The 15,713-nt window shown below is 48.1% G+C and overlaps 2 long non-coding RNA genes across 2 annotated transcripts in view; one reads left to right on the top strand and one right to left on the bottom strand.

Annotated features, from left to right (window-relative positions):
* LOC141112506 (uncharacterized) overlaps nt 1-6,256 on the bottom strand; it is a 114,532-nt gene extending 108,276 nt beyond the window's left edge. The window contains exons 1-2 of the long non-coding RNA XR_012236611.1: nt 6,021-6,256; nt 4,673-4,832 (exon numbers count right to left, since the gene is read on the bottom strand). This is a non-coding gene — a long non-coding RNA (uncharacterized lncRNA). The remainder of the gene's footprint in view (nt 1-4,672; nt 4,833-6,020) is intronic.
* LOC141112507 (uncharacterized) overlaps nt 5,980-15,713 on the top strand; it is a 39,977-nt gene continuing 30,243 nt past the window's right edge. Inside the window, exon 1 of the long non-coding RNA XR_012236612.1 lies at nt 5,980-6,280. This is a non-coding gene — a long non-coding RNA (uncharacterized lncRNA). The remainder of the gene's footprint in view (nt 6,281-15,713) is intronic.

Here is a 15,713-nt window from a genome sequence, read left to right as displayed (position 1 = left end):
AATTAGATGCATTTGATATGTCCAGACACTGTTTTTTGCTTTTAGAGATTAGTCAGTTGTCCCTCTCCCCCCCCTCTCCCCCCTCCCGTCCTTCCCCCTTCCACATTCCGTCTTCTGCTTCAGGTCGTCCTCACCACTTCAGCTCCCCCCCCCTTCCCCCTCCCTTCTCTTTCCCCTCTGTTTCCGCTCTTTCCTCCCCTTTTCCCTCCTCCCCTCATTTCTTTTCCTTCTCCATCCCTTGGTCACATATCCCTCATGTATATCCATACACAGTTTCTGTCTCCGGTTTTATTTTCCTATTAACGTCACTAATCACACTAAACAGCATTGGGCTCTGTATTCTCCTTTCGTTTTTCCGCCCCATCCCCTCCCCTTTCTCCGCCCCGTTCCCTCCCCCCATCCTTATTTAATTCTTCAGCATGTCTAGTAGAACAGTCTGTTGAGAAAGGGGCGCGGCTTGCTTACCACCCAAGCGCGCTTGCCCAGGAAACGCGTCCACTGTTGATGACGCCATCCCCCTGCAGCCAGCTGTCTCGTGTGTTTCAAGCCTCGTTCTGAGGCCGCTCCTCCGTTGTCTGAAGCCGGCTCATTACAACCAGGAAGAGCTGTCACTACATCCACCACAGAGACTGTTCACAGGCACAGGACTGGGAGCGCCATCCATGACTCTTATGCCCCGTACACACGGTCGGACTTTGTTCGGACATTCCGACAACAAAATCCTAGGATTTTTTCCAACGGATGTTGGCTCAAACTTGTCTTGCATACACACGGTCACACAAAGTTGTCGGAAAATCCGATCGTTCTAAACGCGGTGACGTAAAACACGTACGCCGGGACTATAAACGGGGCAGTGGCCAATAGCTTTCATCTCTGTATTTATTCTGAGCATGCGTGGCACTTTGTCCATCGGATTTGTGTACACACGATCGAAAATTTTATATCCTGCTCTCAAACTTTGTGTGTCGGAAAATCCGATGGAAAATGTGTGATGGAGCCTACACATGGTCGGAATTTCCGACAACAAGGTCCTATCACACATTTTCCGTCGGAAAATCCGACCGTGTGTACGGGGCATTACTATCATGCTTGTTTTTATCACCACAATGTGAGTTTACCTCTATATATCTTATTAAAGCATTTTAAATGTATAAAAACGTCTGCACCCAGAGGCGCCTCTTTACTAGTTGGAGTTTATCCAAGTAGCCCACATGGAATAGAACTTCTCATGTCTATCTTTATATTGTGCCATCCACTCCTCAACAGCCATAATATTATTAACTAAAGTCATCCACTCAGTGCGGGTAGGCACTCGAGTTGGAATTAGCCGCTGGGCTGCATTAAGCAGATGGGGCAGTATGGATTTGCGGTATTGGTTAAGAGGAGTGGTGGGGAGGTGAAGCAAGGATTCCAACGGGGAATCTGGGAGCTCTAAGTCCAAAATGATCTTGATCTGTGCATGTATGTCTAGCCAGAAGGGGCGTAGCTAGGGGAATTCCCACCAGATGTGAAGGAATGAGCCTCTGAGGCCACATTCTCTCCAGCATGCATCTGAAAGGGAAGGGTATATCTTGGTAAGCTTGAAAAATACTCTATACTACCTGGTCAGAACTTTATAACTATTCTCCTGCATTTTTGTATCTACTGTGCTCGAATGTGTAAGTCTATACAGATGGTCCAGCTGAAGCTCGGTAAAGACGTGCTGAAGGTCTCCCTCCCACTGCCTAACAAACCCCAGTTTCCCTTCAGTATGTAGGGCTTGCAATAAGTCATACAGCACTGAAATAGCGTGGGGAATAAACAAGGTTGACGTACATAATTATTCGAATGGCGAGGCTAGAGTAGGTGACCGGACTCCTTGGGGTAGGCTAGTGATAAAGTGCTGAAGCTGTCTGTGGCGCCATTCATCCATAGGGAAGGGGCCGTACTGTTCCCTCAGTGTGGCCAGCGTTAACAGGCCTTGGTCTTGAACAAATCTGCCACATCTGGACTCTCCATCAGCCGCCCAGGTCCGAAAGAAGGAAGGGTGTTCCCCAGGAGTGAACCAGGGGAAGCCGCTTAGAGGCGCCAAAGGGGAAGTCGGTAGTGCAAGCTTCCCCCCTTTGTTCAGGGCGACCCAAGTCGTCAAGGCGTGAGCGGCCAGTGGAGAGACCAGCGCCGAGAGGCCCCTATGTTCCCAGGGGACCCATGGGGCATATGATAGGTTATGACCTGCCAAGAATTTGTCCAGGGGTACCCAGAGTTTGTAAGGGACATTATGGTACATTGTAGAGCTACAGCCTCATAGTATCTGCGGACTACTGGGACCCCCATACCTGCCTTCTTCTTAGGGCGCTGTAACATGCGGAGGGCTAGCCGGGGGCATTTCCCATTCCATATATACTGAATAAACAGACTATTGAGAGTTGAGAAGAAAGTCCTAGGTAAGGTGATTGGCACCATCTGCAGGAAAAACAATATAACACATTCATTTTAAGAACATTGACTCGGCCCATCCACGAAAATGCAACCCTGTCCCATCTTTTCAGGTCTACTCTAATAGTGGAGAGTAGTGGTGCGTAGTTGCACTCGTAAAGCAAGGAACAGCTCTTGGGTAAATAGACCCCCAAGTACTTCAGAGCGGTTGGGCACCATGTAAATGAGAAGGCAGATTGCAGCTGTGTACGTAAACCCGAGGGGACATTTAGTGATAGGATCTCAGACTTGTTGTAATTTATCCTGAAATTGGACAGTAGGTGAAATTCTGTCAACTCTACCATAATGTTAGGCAACGATATCAGGGGGTCAGAAACATAAAACAAGACGTCGTCTGCGTAAGCGGATATCTTATGTTCTGTCAGATCCACGTTGAAGCCTTTGATATCATTATTGAGGCAGATTCTTTTAAGCAGTGGCTCGAGGGCTAGAGCAAAGATAAGAGGAGATAGTGGGCATCCCTGGAGTGTCCCATTGCTAATTGGGAAGGCGTCGGACAATAGCCTATTTACTTTCACTCTGGCGGTCGGAGAGCTATACAGGGAGGATGTCCAGGCCAGCATGTTGGGGCCCAATTCAAGCCTGGTCAGCACCGTTTTCATGTAGGTCCAGTCCACCCTGTCAAATGCCTTCTCGGCATCAGTGGAAAGCAAGAGACAGGGGTGTGTCGTCCCCTGAGATTCAACCCAGTTTATCAGTTGGAGTGCCCTATTAGAATTGTCCCTAGCCTCTCTGCCCATAATAAATCCTGTCTTATCAGGGTGAATCACCGTCGGGAGGATCGGCTTGAGTCTGTTGGCCAATATTTTTTTTGTCCGTGTTCAAGAGCGATATAGGCCTATAGTTTCCGGGTAAGCTATGGTCTTTCCCCTTCTTTGGGAGTACTGTGATGTGCGCCATCGGAGGCCGTGAAGTAGGTACACTAGAAAGCACCTCGGAGTATTTCTTATAGTAGGCATTGGTATAGCCATCTGGACCGGGGCTTTTCCCATTGGGGAGGTCTTTCACCACCGCCTGAATCTCCGATAGGGAAATGGGGGTGTCCAGCTGTTTGCCAACTGAGACCTCCAGCTGTGGGGATTGGGCCTCTGTGAGATATTGGAGAATGCAGTCAACCCGCTGGGGTTCCGAAGAGCCGGGCAAGGTATCTGGGAGTTGGTACAGCTGTGCATAGTATTCCCTAAACGTATTTGCTATTTTTGAGGAATGAATAACTGATATGCCCGCCGTGGAAGTGAGTTTATGTACATGTCCCGTGGCACGTTGGCGTTTGAGGGCTCTTGCCAGCTCTTCCGAATTTATGCGCCAAATGGCGTATACGTGCCTTAATTTTAGTGTCCAGTAGAGTAGCTAATTCCTGTCGAAGGGTATGTAACTCCGACGCCATTATAGGGGTGACGTTTTTCTTGTGTGTAAGTTCTGCTGTACGTATTTTGGCTAAGAGGGTCTGTAATTCACCCTCCCTGGCTTTCTTCATACGGATCCCATGCCTACCTCGCCCGATTTATTCTTTGCAAAGAAATGATGTCCGACACTTGTTTTAGAGCGACCGCATCATCCAAGATGCTATCATTCAAATGCCAGCTCCATGTCCGTGCCTCCATTGACAGGGGACACAGGGAGATAGAAATCGGCGCATGATCAGAAATGGTAATGGAACCTATGGAAGCCCCAGCTAGGGAATCGAGGGAGTACTGGTCCATCATCAAAAGATCTATACGAGTATAGACATTGTGGGTGGCTGAAAAATAGCTGTAGTCCCTGTCTGTCAGGTGGAGTAGTCTGCAGCAGTCGACTAAATGGTGCGCTACAGGGACTTCCTAAAATGCTTCAGAAAGGCAAATGAGTGAGTTGAGCGGCCCCAGTACTTGTCTATGTGTGGGTCAGGGCTAACATTAAAGTCTCCCCCCAGGATGAGCTGGCCCTCCCGGAAGGCAGACAGGGATTCTAAAGTAGAGTCTAGGAAGGTAAGCTGTTTGAACTTACGGCTATAAATGGTGCCTTTAACAAACACAAATCGGCCCTCTGGGTCAAGCAATTGGTCTGTCATAACAAAGGGACAGTGTTTGTGGACCGCTATGGCGACCCCCCCCCGATTTGGGACAAGGGGAATTGCTGAGGTACCACGATGTGTACAGATGCGTAGGGAAAAAAATGATGTGTGCCCCCATGCGTTTCATCTCAAGCCACAACTTACTGCATTTTGATGGGGATCCCAGGCCACACACGTTATAGGATACGACTTTCAAGGCTGCCATGGTATGAGGTTAGACCCGTAGCAGGAGGGAGATGAGACCAACAGCACGTCCAAGCCCGCAGCAAGGAGCATAAAGAGCACATTGAGCATGAGCAGGAGCCTAAAAAACAAACGACAATTATAGCAGATGTAAAAAACATAGAACATAGAGAACATTGAGAACAAAAACATAGAAAAAAACATGAGGCCCAAAGGACACAACATAGTGCAACTTCACTACTGGTCGTGAGCCTCCACCCCCCGTGGTGAGGAGACGGTGAAGGCCAGCGAGCAGAGGCAGTCCCCAAAAAGGGAGCATAACTCCAGGGAGTCGTTCTATTGGGGCGAAGTGGTAAGGCACTGGGAGCGAGCCCGCTAGGGGACCCGCGGCCAGTAAGAAGTGCTTAATCTACCGCTAAACATGGGTAGAAAGGTGATACGGCAGCTAGGGGGGTCAGGTAACGACTGTAGACATCTCAGTAGCCATCGGTAGAGAAAACAGTTGTTCAGGCCTCCTCTTGTGGGGATTGTGAAGGCGGAGTATTTCCAGGGGGGCCTCTCCGGCGTCTGCGGTGGCCTGGTTGCCACGGTTCAGGGTGTGTGGGGAAAGGTATGTCTGGTGATGCCCTCCAGTCCGGAATGTCCACCTAAGGCAGTCCAAGGGACTCCAGAAAGCGGGGTAGGTCAGCTTTGTTTCGCAGGGTAGATTGCTTGCCATCCTTAGTTACAGAGAGGCTAAAGGGAAGCCCCACCTGTAGGGCAAATGAACATCTTGTAAAGCCGCCAGCAATAGCTTAAGAGCGCGGCGCTGCATCAGTGTGCGTCTGGAGAGATCCGGGAAGAAGGATAATTTGGCGCCATCAAAGTCCACATGTCTGACTCCTCTGACTTGATTCATGTTTCGTTATTTAAGCGAGTACTTATGTAATTTGCAGATAATGTCTCTGGGCTTATCCGGGTCATCAGAGGGAGGCCGCAGGGCTCTCTGGGCCCGGTCTATTTCAATGTGCTCGGATGCCTGACGGCCTAGTATTTGCTTAAAGACCCCTTGCAGGGTGGGTATTAGGGGTGCTGAAATTAATGGCTGCATCGATGCATCGCGATTCCGGGGTCCCCGATGCGGCATCGATGCATGCGACCCGAAAAATCGATGTCGGGTGACGTCATCCCGACTTGCCCCGCCCCTCCCAGAAGAGCACTCCGAGCGTGTCGGTCAAAATAGATTTTTGTAATAAATGCACAGTTGTAATCTATTAAGTGGCCACCGCTGTATGTTTTTTTTTTTTTTTAAATATATGCAGCTTCATACCTTATTTCTTAGTCTGTGTATATAACTGTATATCCCGCTCATGTGACTGCCAGGTCCGGCCCTCCTCTCTCCTCTCACGTCTCTCGTAACGTCAGCCCCGCCCACCTCTCTTCTGATCTGATAGCTACAGTCGGTGGGCGGGGCTGAGAAATCCCACTGACGTCAGGAGAGACGTGAGACTGAGAGGAGAGAGGCGGGCCGGACCGAGCAGAGCAATCACATGAGCAGCATATACAGTTCTACACAGACTAAGAAAGGAGGTATGAAGCTGCATATATTTTAAAATGTACATACAGCGGTGGGCACTTAATGTTTTACAACTGCATTTTTTACCACACAGGTATTTCAACAGCAGCATGAAGAGTACAAATGTGTTTGTACTCTACTTACACTGGCTCCTACACATGCTCTGTGCTGACACATTTGCTGGCTCCCCCCCCCCCCCCTTGCACATTCCACTGTGTTAACTCCTAGTGTGCTGGAAGGTGAAAACGAGGGAGCTCAGAGAAATGTCATCACAGAGACAGTACAGGAACTTCACAGGGCTGTTTGTTAGTTGTGGATTCTAATCCCTCCTGACCTCCCAGCAGCCATGTGTGTGAATTCCTGTACCCTGTAGTGCAATTCAAAGAAAGAGTTCCAGTAAATTTTTTTGTTTATTAAAAGTCAGCAGCTACAAAAAAAGTGTATCTTCTGACTTTTAATAAAAAGACACTCACCTGTCCCACAATCCAGCGACGTGGCCACCCAAACCCTCCATTCTCTCCCCCCGCCTGTCCACGGCGCTGGCAATACTACTGTGGGTATCTGGCTTTGACAGCTTGCAGCTTCACAGCCGGGTGTGCATGTCTCACTGCGCTGTCCTGCACAGCCGGGCAATCTTCTGGGACCTGTGATGTGTCCCAGAAAATTGCAGGGAGGAAGGGCTGCCTAGGCGGTCCAAGCGAAAGTGGGAGCTCATCGGTAATCGTGATGCATCGCGGAATCGAATCGAATCATTGACCAGATAATCGTAATCGAATTGAATCATGAGACCAGTGAAGATGCGCACCCTAGTGGGTATAATATCCCTCTGGCCTTTTGCTTCAGGAAGGCCTCTGATGTGGATATTAACCCTGCGGCTCCTGTTTTCAAAATCGTCCATTTGATCTAGCAAAGCCTCTAGCCTGCGATCCTGCATTTTGCAATGGTCAGTAAGAGCCTGCAAGGTAGGGGTAGTCTCATCCCACTGTGTCTCTAGGGTCTCCACTCTACCCCCCAGATGCGCTGTGTCTGCCTGTAAGTCCTCAATGTCCTGTCTCAGGGACTTCCCCACTCTATGAGCAAACCGCTCCAAATCAGCCATGGTGAGGAGAGATAGAATGTGGGATCTAATCTCCTTATCCCCAAAGGGATCACCTCTATTTGTGGGTCCTTCAATGCTGTCAGAGCCAGAGGGAGAGGAGGGGGGAGGCAGGGTCAGCACAGGCATGTGTGGGGAGCTGATGGGGGAGGCAGCCCTGGCAGCATGGGTGTCGGGCGTCATCTTGGCTGTACTTGCCATTTCTCTGCAGGCCCCAATAAAGTTATCCGGCAATTCGGACCGATTCTGCGGTGTCCGCTGAGGCTGTGGGGATGTCCTGCGCTTCAGTGGCATCTTTGTGAGTGTTTATCCCCCTGGGAAGCTGCCGATCAGGCTGGTAAAGGCGCGGGTCTCACGGAGTACGGGGAAAGCACATACTCACTTGTGCATGCCGTAGCCATGCCCCCCACCTTTTAACTTTAACTAATATAGCAGAATGACAGCCGGGGGGGGGTTCCATTATCCTGAATGGGCGTCATATGCGCTTTGTGGTGATCGTTGGTGCAGTGTGTCACACCGCATCTGCGATCTTGGTGTATGACGTAGGCTATTTACCATGTGATCAGCTGTGTCCAATCACAGCTGCTCACATCGCAACCAGGAAGTGCCAGTTATCGGCTTTCCTCTATTAGTGCTTGACAGGGCGCGAGTAGAGGAGAGCCAGTAAGCAGCTCTCCTGCCAGGGGGGGGGTCTGCACTGATAATCAGCGCCCACCTGTGATACCAATCGGTGTCCACCTGTGCCCACCAAGTATGCCAATCAGTGCCCATCAGGGATGCCTGTCAGTGCCTCCTCATCAGTGCTGCTTATCAGTGCCACCCATCAGTGCCCATTAGTAGTGCCCATCAGTGCTGCAAATTAGTGCCCACCAGTGCTGCAAATTAGTGCCCATCAGTGCTGCATATTAATGCCGCCTCATCAGTGCCCGTCAGTGCAGCCTCATCAGTGCCATCAGTGAAGGAGATAACTTACTTATTTACAACGTTTTATAACAGAAACAAATAACTTTTTTTTTTCAAAATTTTATTTGTAGCGCAAAAAATAAAAAACCCAGTGGTGATCAAATGCCACCAAAAAAAGCTCTATTTGTGTGAACAAAATGATAAAAATTTTATTTGGGCACAATATTATATGATCACGCAATTGTCATTCAAAATGTCACAGTGCTGAAAGCTGAAAATTGGCCTGGGCAGGAAGAGCCCTGTATTGAAGTGGTTAAACAGTTGCTACCAGAAAAAGTGTCCCTGTTGAAAGATTTCCTGTTCTGGTAAGTACTCCAAATTTCGGCTTTTCCCTCATATTCAGTCCCGGTGACAAAAGCCACCAGGACAAATAAAGTGAATCTCCCCACTAGGGACAGCAATAAAAGCTGACAGAGGTTTTTAACACCTCGTCACTTTTGGCTTTGGGCACAAATTAAATACCAAGTGATGGCCATGGTTGCCACAAAAATAATGGACCTAAAATACATTGGAGAGTTTTAACTACTTAGTAATTTGAGAAAATAAACATTTGTTATAGTCGGGCTACTGATTTAGCCTCGGTTCACACCAGAGGCGGCACGACTTGCAGGTCGCCTCACCGAGGCGACCTGCACACGACTGCCCGGGCGACTTGCAAAACGACTTCTGTATAGAAGTCTATGCAAGTCACCCCAAGTCGCCCCCGAAGTCGTACAGGAACCTTTTTCTAAGTCGGAGCGACTTGCGTCGCTCCCCTTAGAACGGTTCCATTGTACTGAATGGGACGCTACTTGTCAGGCGACCAAGGTCGCCTGACAAGTCGTCCCAGTGTAAACCGAGGCTTAGGATTTCCAGAGTAGTTTTGGTGTTATGTACAAGGAATCCAGCCATCTGGTGACGTCAACCGAAGACCCGCCTCCTTGTGACATAACCACACATCATGCCCTGGGTGGTGACATCATGATGATGTCAGTGTATGGCCACCCCCCGGCTATATAAGAAATAGCACAAACCCAGAGCTAACACAACAGCGGGAGCTAGCGTCGGGAGAAGACATCAGTCAAGGGAGAAGAGCCGGCAGAAGAACCAGAGGAAGAAGACTGCGGAGGGGGAAGAACCGGAGGAAGAACCAGAGGAAGAAGACATCAGCGGAGGGAGAAGAACTGGAGGGAGGAAAACCGGAGGGAGAACACATCACCGGAGAAAAAAGACACGTTGGAGCTACGACTGGGGACATTCTTCATTTTTAATAAAGTAAATGAACAGTGATGAGATGAGAATACTGTGTTATAAATGAACAGCACATTGAAATAAAATCCAAAAAAAGTATTAAAAGTGAAAAAATGCTAAAGTAAAAAAAAATTAAAAATATACATATATATACACTGAGCAAAATTATAAATGCAACACTTTTGTGTTTGCCCCTGTTTATCATGAGCTAAACGCAAAGATCTACAACTTCCTCTATGTACACAAAAGGCCTATTTTACTCAAATACTGTTCACAAATCTGTCTAAATCTGTGTTAGTGAGCACTACTCCTTTGCGGAGATAATCCATCCACCTCACAGGTGTAGCATATCAAGATGCTGGTTAGACAGCATGATTATTGCACAGGTGTGCCTTAGGCTGGCTACAATAAAAGGCCACTCTAAAATGTGTAGTTTTATCACACAGCACAATGCCACAGATGTTGCAAGTTTTAAGGGAGCGTACAATTGGCATGCTGACTGCAGGAATGTCCACCAGAGCTGTTGTCATTGAATTGAATGTTCATTTCTCAACCATAAGCCGTCTCCAAAGGCGTTTTTTAGAGAATTTGGCAGTACATCCAACTGGCCTCACAACCGCAGACCATGTGTAACCACACCAGCCCAGGACCTCCACGTCCAGCATCTTCACCTCCAACCACACTAGCCCAGGACCTCCACGTCCAGCATCTTCACCTCCAAGATCGTCTGAGACCAGCCACTCGGACAGCTGCTGCAACAATCGGTTTGCATAATGAAAGAATTTCTGCACAAACTGTCAGAAACAGTCTTAGAGAAGCTCATCTGCATGCTCGTCATCCTCATCGGGGTCTCGACCTGACGGCAGTTCATCCTCGTAACCAACTTGATTGGGGTAATGCTCACATTCGATGGCATATCGCACTTTGGAGAGGTGTTCTCTTCACAGATGAATCCCGGTTTTCCCTGTACAGGGTAGATGGCAGACAGCGTGTATGGCGTCGTGTGGGTGAGCGGTTTGCTGATGTCAATGTTGTGGATCGAGTGGCCCATTGTGGCAGTGGGGTTATATATTTTTTTTTCTCGGGTCGTTGGATGCTGTGATCAAAGATAAATGGACATTGCGGGACAGTTTTTTTGTTTTTTTTAAATAAAGGACTTGTCCCAAATAGTCTACTGTCATTTTTACAATTTTGACACTTTTTTTTGTGAATGTGTAGGGGTACAATGTACCCAATACCCATTCACATAGGGGGGCGGGATCTGGGGGACCCCTTGTTAGTCCCTCTTACTTCTGGATAGGCCCTCACACAGCCTGGCAGCCAGATGCCCCCGGAATAGGCCCAATCTCAGGCCTAGCAGCCCGGGGCAGACGACACACGTCCACCCATACGGCAGTCCGGGTGGCACAGAACAACTTTTTATCCATTGGATCCCTAAGCATTTGAGCATTGTCTATCAGACAAGTCAAACTTTCATTAACAGAGGATATAGCAGTGACAATTGCTGGTATCCCCACATTTAGTGAATTTTTCCCCCATAGGAAAAAGTGTTAAATCTTTATAGGAGGAAAAAAATGTTTATCAGGGTGATCCAACTCAGAATATATAAGTCTTTTCAGCAATGAATGTACAGGAAAGCCATGCGCAGCTTGAGGAGGCTTTAGTGAACCCAAACAAGAAGTGGGCATATCAACCGACTCAATGAAGAGTAGCAAAACACTGGAGCGGACAAATTCATCAAGAATTGCACTATCAATCTTTCAGATTGGGAAGCTGATCCCCTGCATTTGACCCGTCAGAAGAGAAGTCATCAGCCTTCTCACAGTCCCCTGAGGGAAATCGCATTTTATCCCATTCTGGGATGCGATTAAAGCCGCTAGCCAATCCCATCATGGCTTGAGGAAAACCCTCTTCAGTAATATAGACGGGGCTGCAGTGTTGAAAACAACTGCAATATTTGATAACCCTGATCACTTACTCTGACCGGCCACCCCAGAACTCTCAGGGGAGGATGCCAATGTAGAGTGCTTAGAGCTTGCAGGAGTCCCTTTTAAGCCCTTTTTTGGGGTGTTTCTACCCCCCTTCTGACCATAGCCCTATGTACAAATGCAGAGGGACTATCAGAAGAAATCGCATCCACTGCTTGAGCAAATAGTCCAGCAACATGCCCCTGCTTTTTAACGGTCAGCCTGATGCTTTTAGTAAATGTGCCAAAGGAAAACCTGTGTCACCACTTACATGCCTCTTTTTAGCTTTTGTGCCTGTCCGACAGCTGCAGTCAGCAAAAAATAGAGTCTTTTAAAAGTACCCCCATGCTGGATGTTGCTGCATGCCCACGCCGCGCTAAACCATGCTCACTTCGTGTTCCCACCCTTCCCTCCCCCCTCCTCTTTTCAAAAAAGAGCGTTTTCCCACACGAGCGCGGGCCTCTGATCCAATGGGATCAGCGTGTGTGGGGGGAGGGCGGAGAGGAGGAGGGCTGTGACAAACCACCATACAGAGGCAGGGGAGAATGGAGCGGCATCCGCCGATCATTCTGCTTCTCCCTCTACTCAGAAAGAGGGGGAGAGCTTTTGTCCGGATGGGGGGCGTTTTTTAGAGAAAAATCCCCCCCAACATCTTACCGGAGTCCTGTGACTGCTAGCCAGAGATAGATCTGTCAGCGTTTGCTGACACAGCATGTGAGAAAGCATGACAAGGTACGTGCTCTATACAGCCCCCAGTGGTGACCTTTAGGCATGACAACATTTACTTTTTAAAGGAGACAATTCACAAGAAACTTTAAAATTCTTTAGAAGTGTCCACTTACCTTACCTGCCGCAAGGTTTTCTGTGGTAAAACCAACAGACCCAATTTTCACCTCTTACAGTGGGCTCTGTTTAAAAAACCTTCAGGAACAGGGGCCCCCTTTTTTATCAGGGGATCCGCACTCCTGGACCCGTACTCCTGGACCCGTAAAACACGCTGCCAGAAAAAACTTAAAGTGGAGGTCCGCTGAAAAAAAATATTAAAAGCCAGCAGCTACAAATACTACAGCTGCTGACTTTTAATATATGGACACTTACCAGTCCAGGGAGCCCGCGATGTTGGCAGCCGAAGCCGATCCGTCCTTCGGCTCTCGGCTGCTGCCGCCGCTATCCTCGGTAAGGGAATAAGGAAGTGAAGCCGTGCAGCTTCACTTCCTGGTTCCCTACTGCGCATGCGCGAGTCGCGCTGCATGTCCTCTCAGGTCCCTGCTGTGTTCTGTGTCTCACAGAATACAGCGGGGGAGGACAGGGTAGGCGCCGGAAGTGGCATAGGTCACCGCAAGCACCGCAGTGAGCTATGCCAGGAAGTGGGAGAAAATACCTGTATTAGACAGGTATCTGCTCCCTCCTCCCCCCTAAAAGGTGCCAAATGTGACACCGGAGGGGGGGAGGAATCCAAAAAGTGGAAGTTCCATTTTTGGGTGGAACTTCACTTTAAGGCTGAAAAAAACAAAAGCACTGGATCCCGGGGTCTAGCTCTCTAGAAAGAAAGGTACTCCCAGTAGTGGGAGGGGTTATATAGGGAGTGGACTTCCTGTCTTAGGGTGTGCCAGTGTCTATCACCTGAAGGTGGCCTATAACCCACATAGTAATTACTATGGCTCTGTGTGCCGTGATGCACGATTAAGAAAAACGTTTTTTTTAATAAACCACTTTGAAGCAAAATAATGGTCAGTGAGAATCAATGCAGCCTGTTCTGTGCCCATCTGCAGCCTGTTCTGTGCCCATCTCCCCCATCAATGCAGCTCACCATCTCTATTATGAAATCATTCCTCAATCCCTCTTGTGACTAGTGACCCCGGGAGTGGTGTGTATTAAATCACTTCTGGGGTCACAGCTGGCATTTCTCGAGGATGCAGCTCGCTGCTCTGTGAACTACTAAGATGCAGTACAGGATGCTCATTCTACTTCCCGGTTTCTTTATTTGGAGACTAAAGAAAAGTCGTGCATGCCAGAGGCTGCGGTCACCAGTGTTTTGCGCTAATGATTTAAAGACTACACATCCCAGAATGCCTTGGGAGCAGAGCCAGCAGAGTGGGCAGACGGCCTGAAAAACACGTGTTCGGGGCGGGGCTCCACAGATGATTCAGAAGGGGCAAGGTCGGGAGAGGGCTGCAGAGAGAGGAGTGTCAAGGGTACAGCCTTGGGTGTGGTCTAGCAGGGAAGGGTGGGAATACACTTGAGATGGGAATGACGTCTATGGACTGGAAGATTCTCTGGGAATCTGTCATCTGTTTCCTTGGCTCACAGTCACATACACAGTCCCGCCTCCGCCATCGGACCAGCTCTTGTGATAGACAGAACACTGGTCCAATGCCGGGGGCGGAGGCGGGACTGTGTGTGTGACGTGCAAGCCGAGTTAGAGCCGAGTGAGAGCGAGCGGAGAGCCGAGTGGAGAGGAGACGACGGCTCAGTGATTTCCGGCGGCACACGTCCCCCCTCCCCCCTCCTTCCCCTCCGAGGTATGTTGTCGGCGTATAACACACACCTGTGATTTTCCCCCTATTTTCAGGGGGAAAAAGTGTGTGTTATACGCCGATAAATACGGTATTCACTCATTAAAATGCAAATCAATTTATAACTTTTTTGAAACGCGTTTTTCTGGATATTTTTGTTGTTATTCAGTCTTTCACTGTTAAAATAAACCTACTATTAAAATTATTGACTGATCATTTCTTTGTCAGTGGTCAAACGTACAAAATCAGCAGGGGATCAAATACTTTTTTTTTCCCTCATTGTATATGCACATGCCTTACTTGCGCATTACATAAACAGACATTAATTCCTGCCATGGTCTCATGCATATCGACAGGTTAAGGCCTAAAGGCTAAGTCCAGATTGAAAAATAAAATCCACATACATTTGTAGCAAACAAAAATGTGCATTTATAATTATTATTATATATATATATATATATATATATATATATATATATATAATTATATTATTATTATTATTTTTTTTTTTTTTTTGCAGAGGAGCCTGCGGATGCAATGCCAGGCTCCTGCAGACCATTCCTCCAACTACCTGTACCAAGATACAGGATTTCAGTTGGAGAGCTGGAGTTAGCACCAGTGGACTACAAGTGCAGCGATTACTATTTGAGGTCCATTGAGAACTATAAGTCTGCTGCGTGGCACCCAAGGCTTATAGTTCATTCATTCATAGATCTCTGTAAATGAAGGACAGGGGTGCTCTGGGGATCGGGGTTGCTTAGCAACATGCTGCTAAAGCTGGGGATAGCCCTTTAAAAAAGTCAAATTTTTTTGTCTGCAGAATTCTTAAATGAAGGAACAGCTCTACTACTGGGACAGTCCACTTTATCGTGAATTCTTTTTCCACTGGATATAGCTCAGCAATGAACTCAGAGGGATGAAAACCTTCCCTTCTGAAACCGTCATGAATTGCCCATTCTATTTGTTCATGAATGGGGAATATCTTTCTAGACTTTGCAGGTCTCTTAGTACACAGAGGGGCCTGGCAAAACTGAGGAAATTCAAGTGTGACTACCTGTATACCAAGGCGAAGAGAAGAAGTAAACATACCTTATTGCAGAGCACCGCTGTGCGCTCACGTGACCTCCTGCCACTCTCCTCACGGCTAACATCAATAGGGAATCTCAGCCCCTTCCACTTTAGTCCTCAGATCGGGGAAGGAAAGCACCGGGAGGTCACGTGAGCATACAGCAGCGCTCTGAAATAAGGTATTTCCCTGCAGATTATTTGGAAAGTATATCTTTCTGTAACAGAAGGAATTTCAGGATTTGTGATTTGTGACTTTACATCCACTATCAGGTGTATAGGAAGCTGCGGGTGAGAAATCTGTGGGCTCCTCTAACACCACCTCAGTTTTCCCAAGTTGACTGCTTCCAAAGAAGGTAGTGGTGGAGAAGAAGCCTGGTGCTTTTGTACTCCGGACAGGGATGGCTGAATAAGGCCCATTAGTTGTCCAAGAGAATTTGACATAGGTACAGAGAAATCAGCCATGGTCAGATCAGACGCTTGAGTGCCTGACAGAGGTAAATCGGATGTAGAGACCAGTGATAAAAATAGGGTCCAGCTCCAGTGCAAGGGAAGCCACATCACTCTGAATTGTTCGAGTGCTTTGCAACTCTTTGGAAAATTGAGCTTT

This window comes from Aquarana catesbeiana, linkage group LG11, assembly GCF_042186555.1.
Source record: "Aquarana catesbeiana isolate 2022-GZ linkage group LG11, ASM4218655v1, whole genome shotgun sequence".
Lineage (NCBI taxonomy): Eukaryota > Metazoa > Chordata > Amphibia > Anura > Ranidae > Aquarana > Aquarana catesbeiana.
The sequence above is the reverse complement of the archived record's forward strand: the minus strand, read 5'-3'. Positions and strand labels throughout refer to the sequence as shown.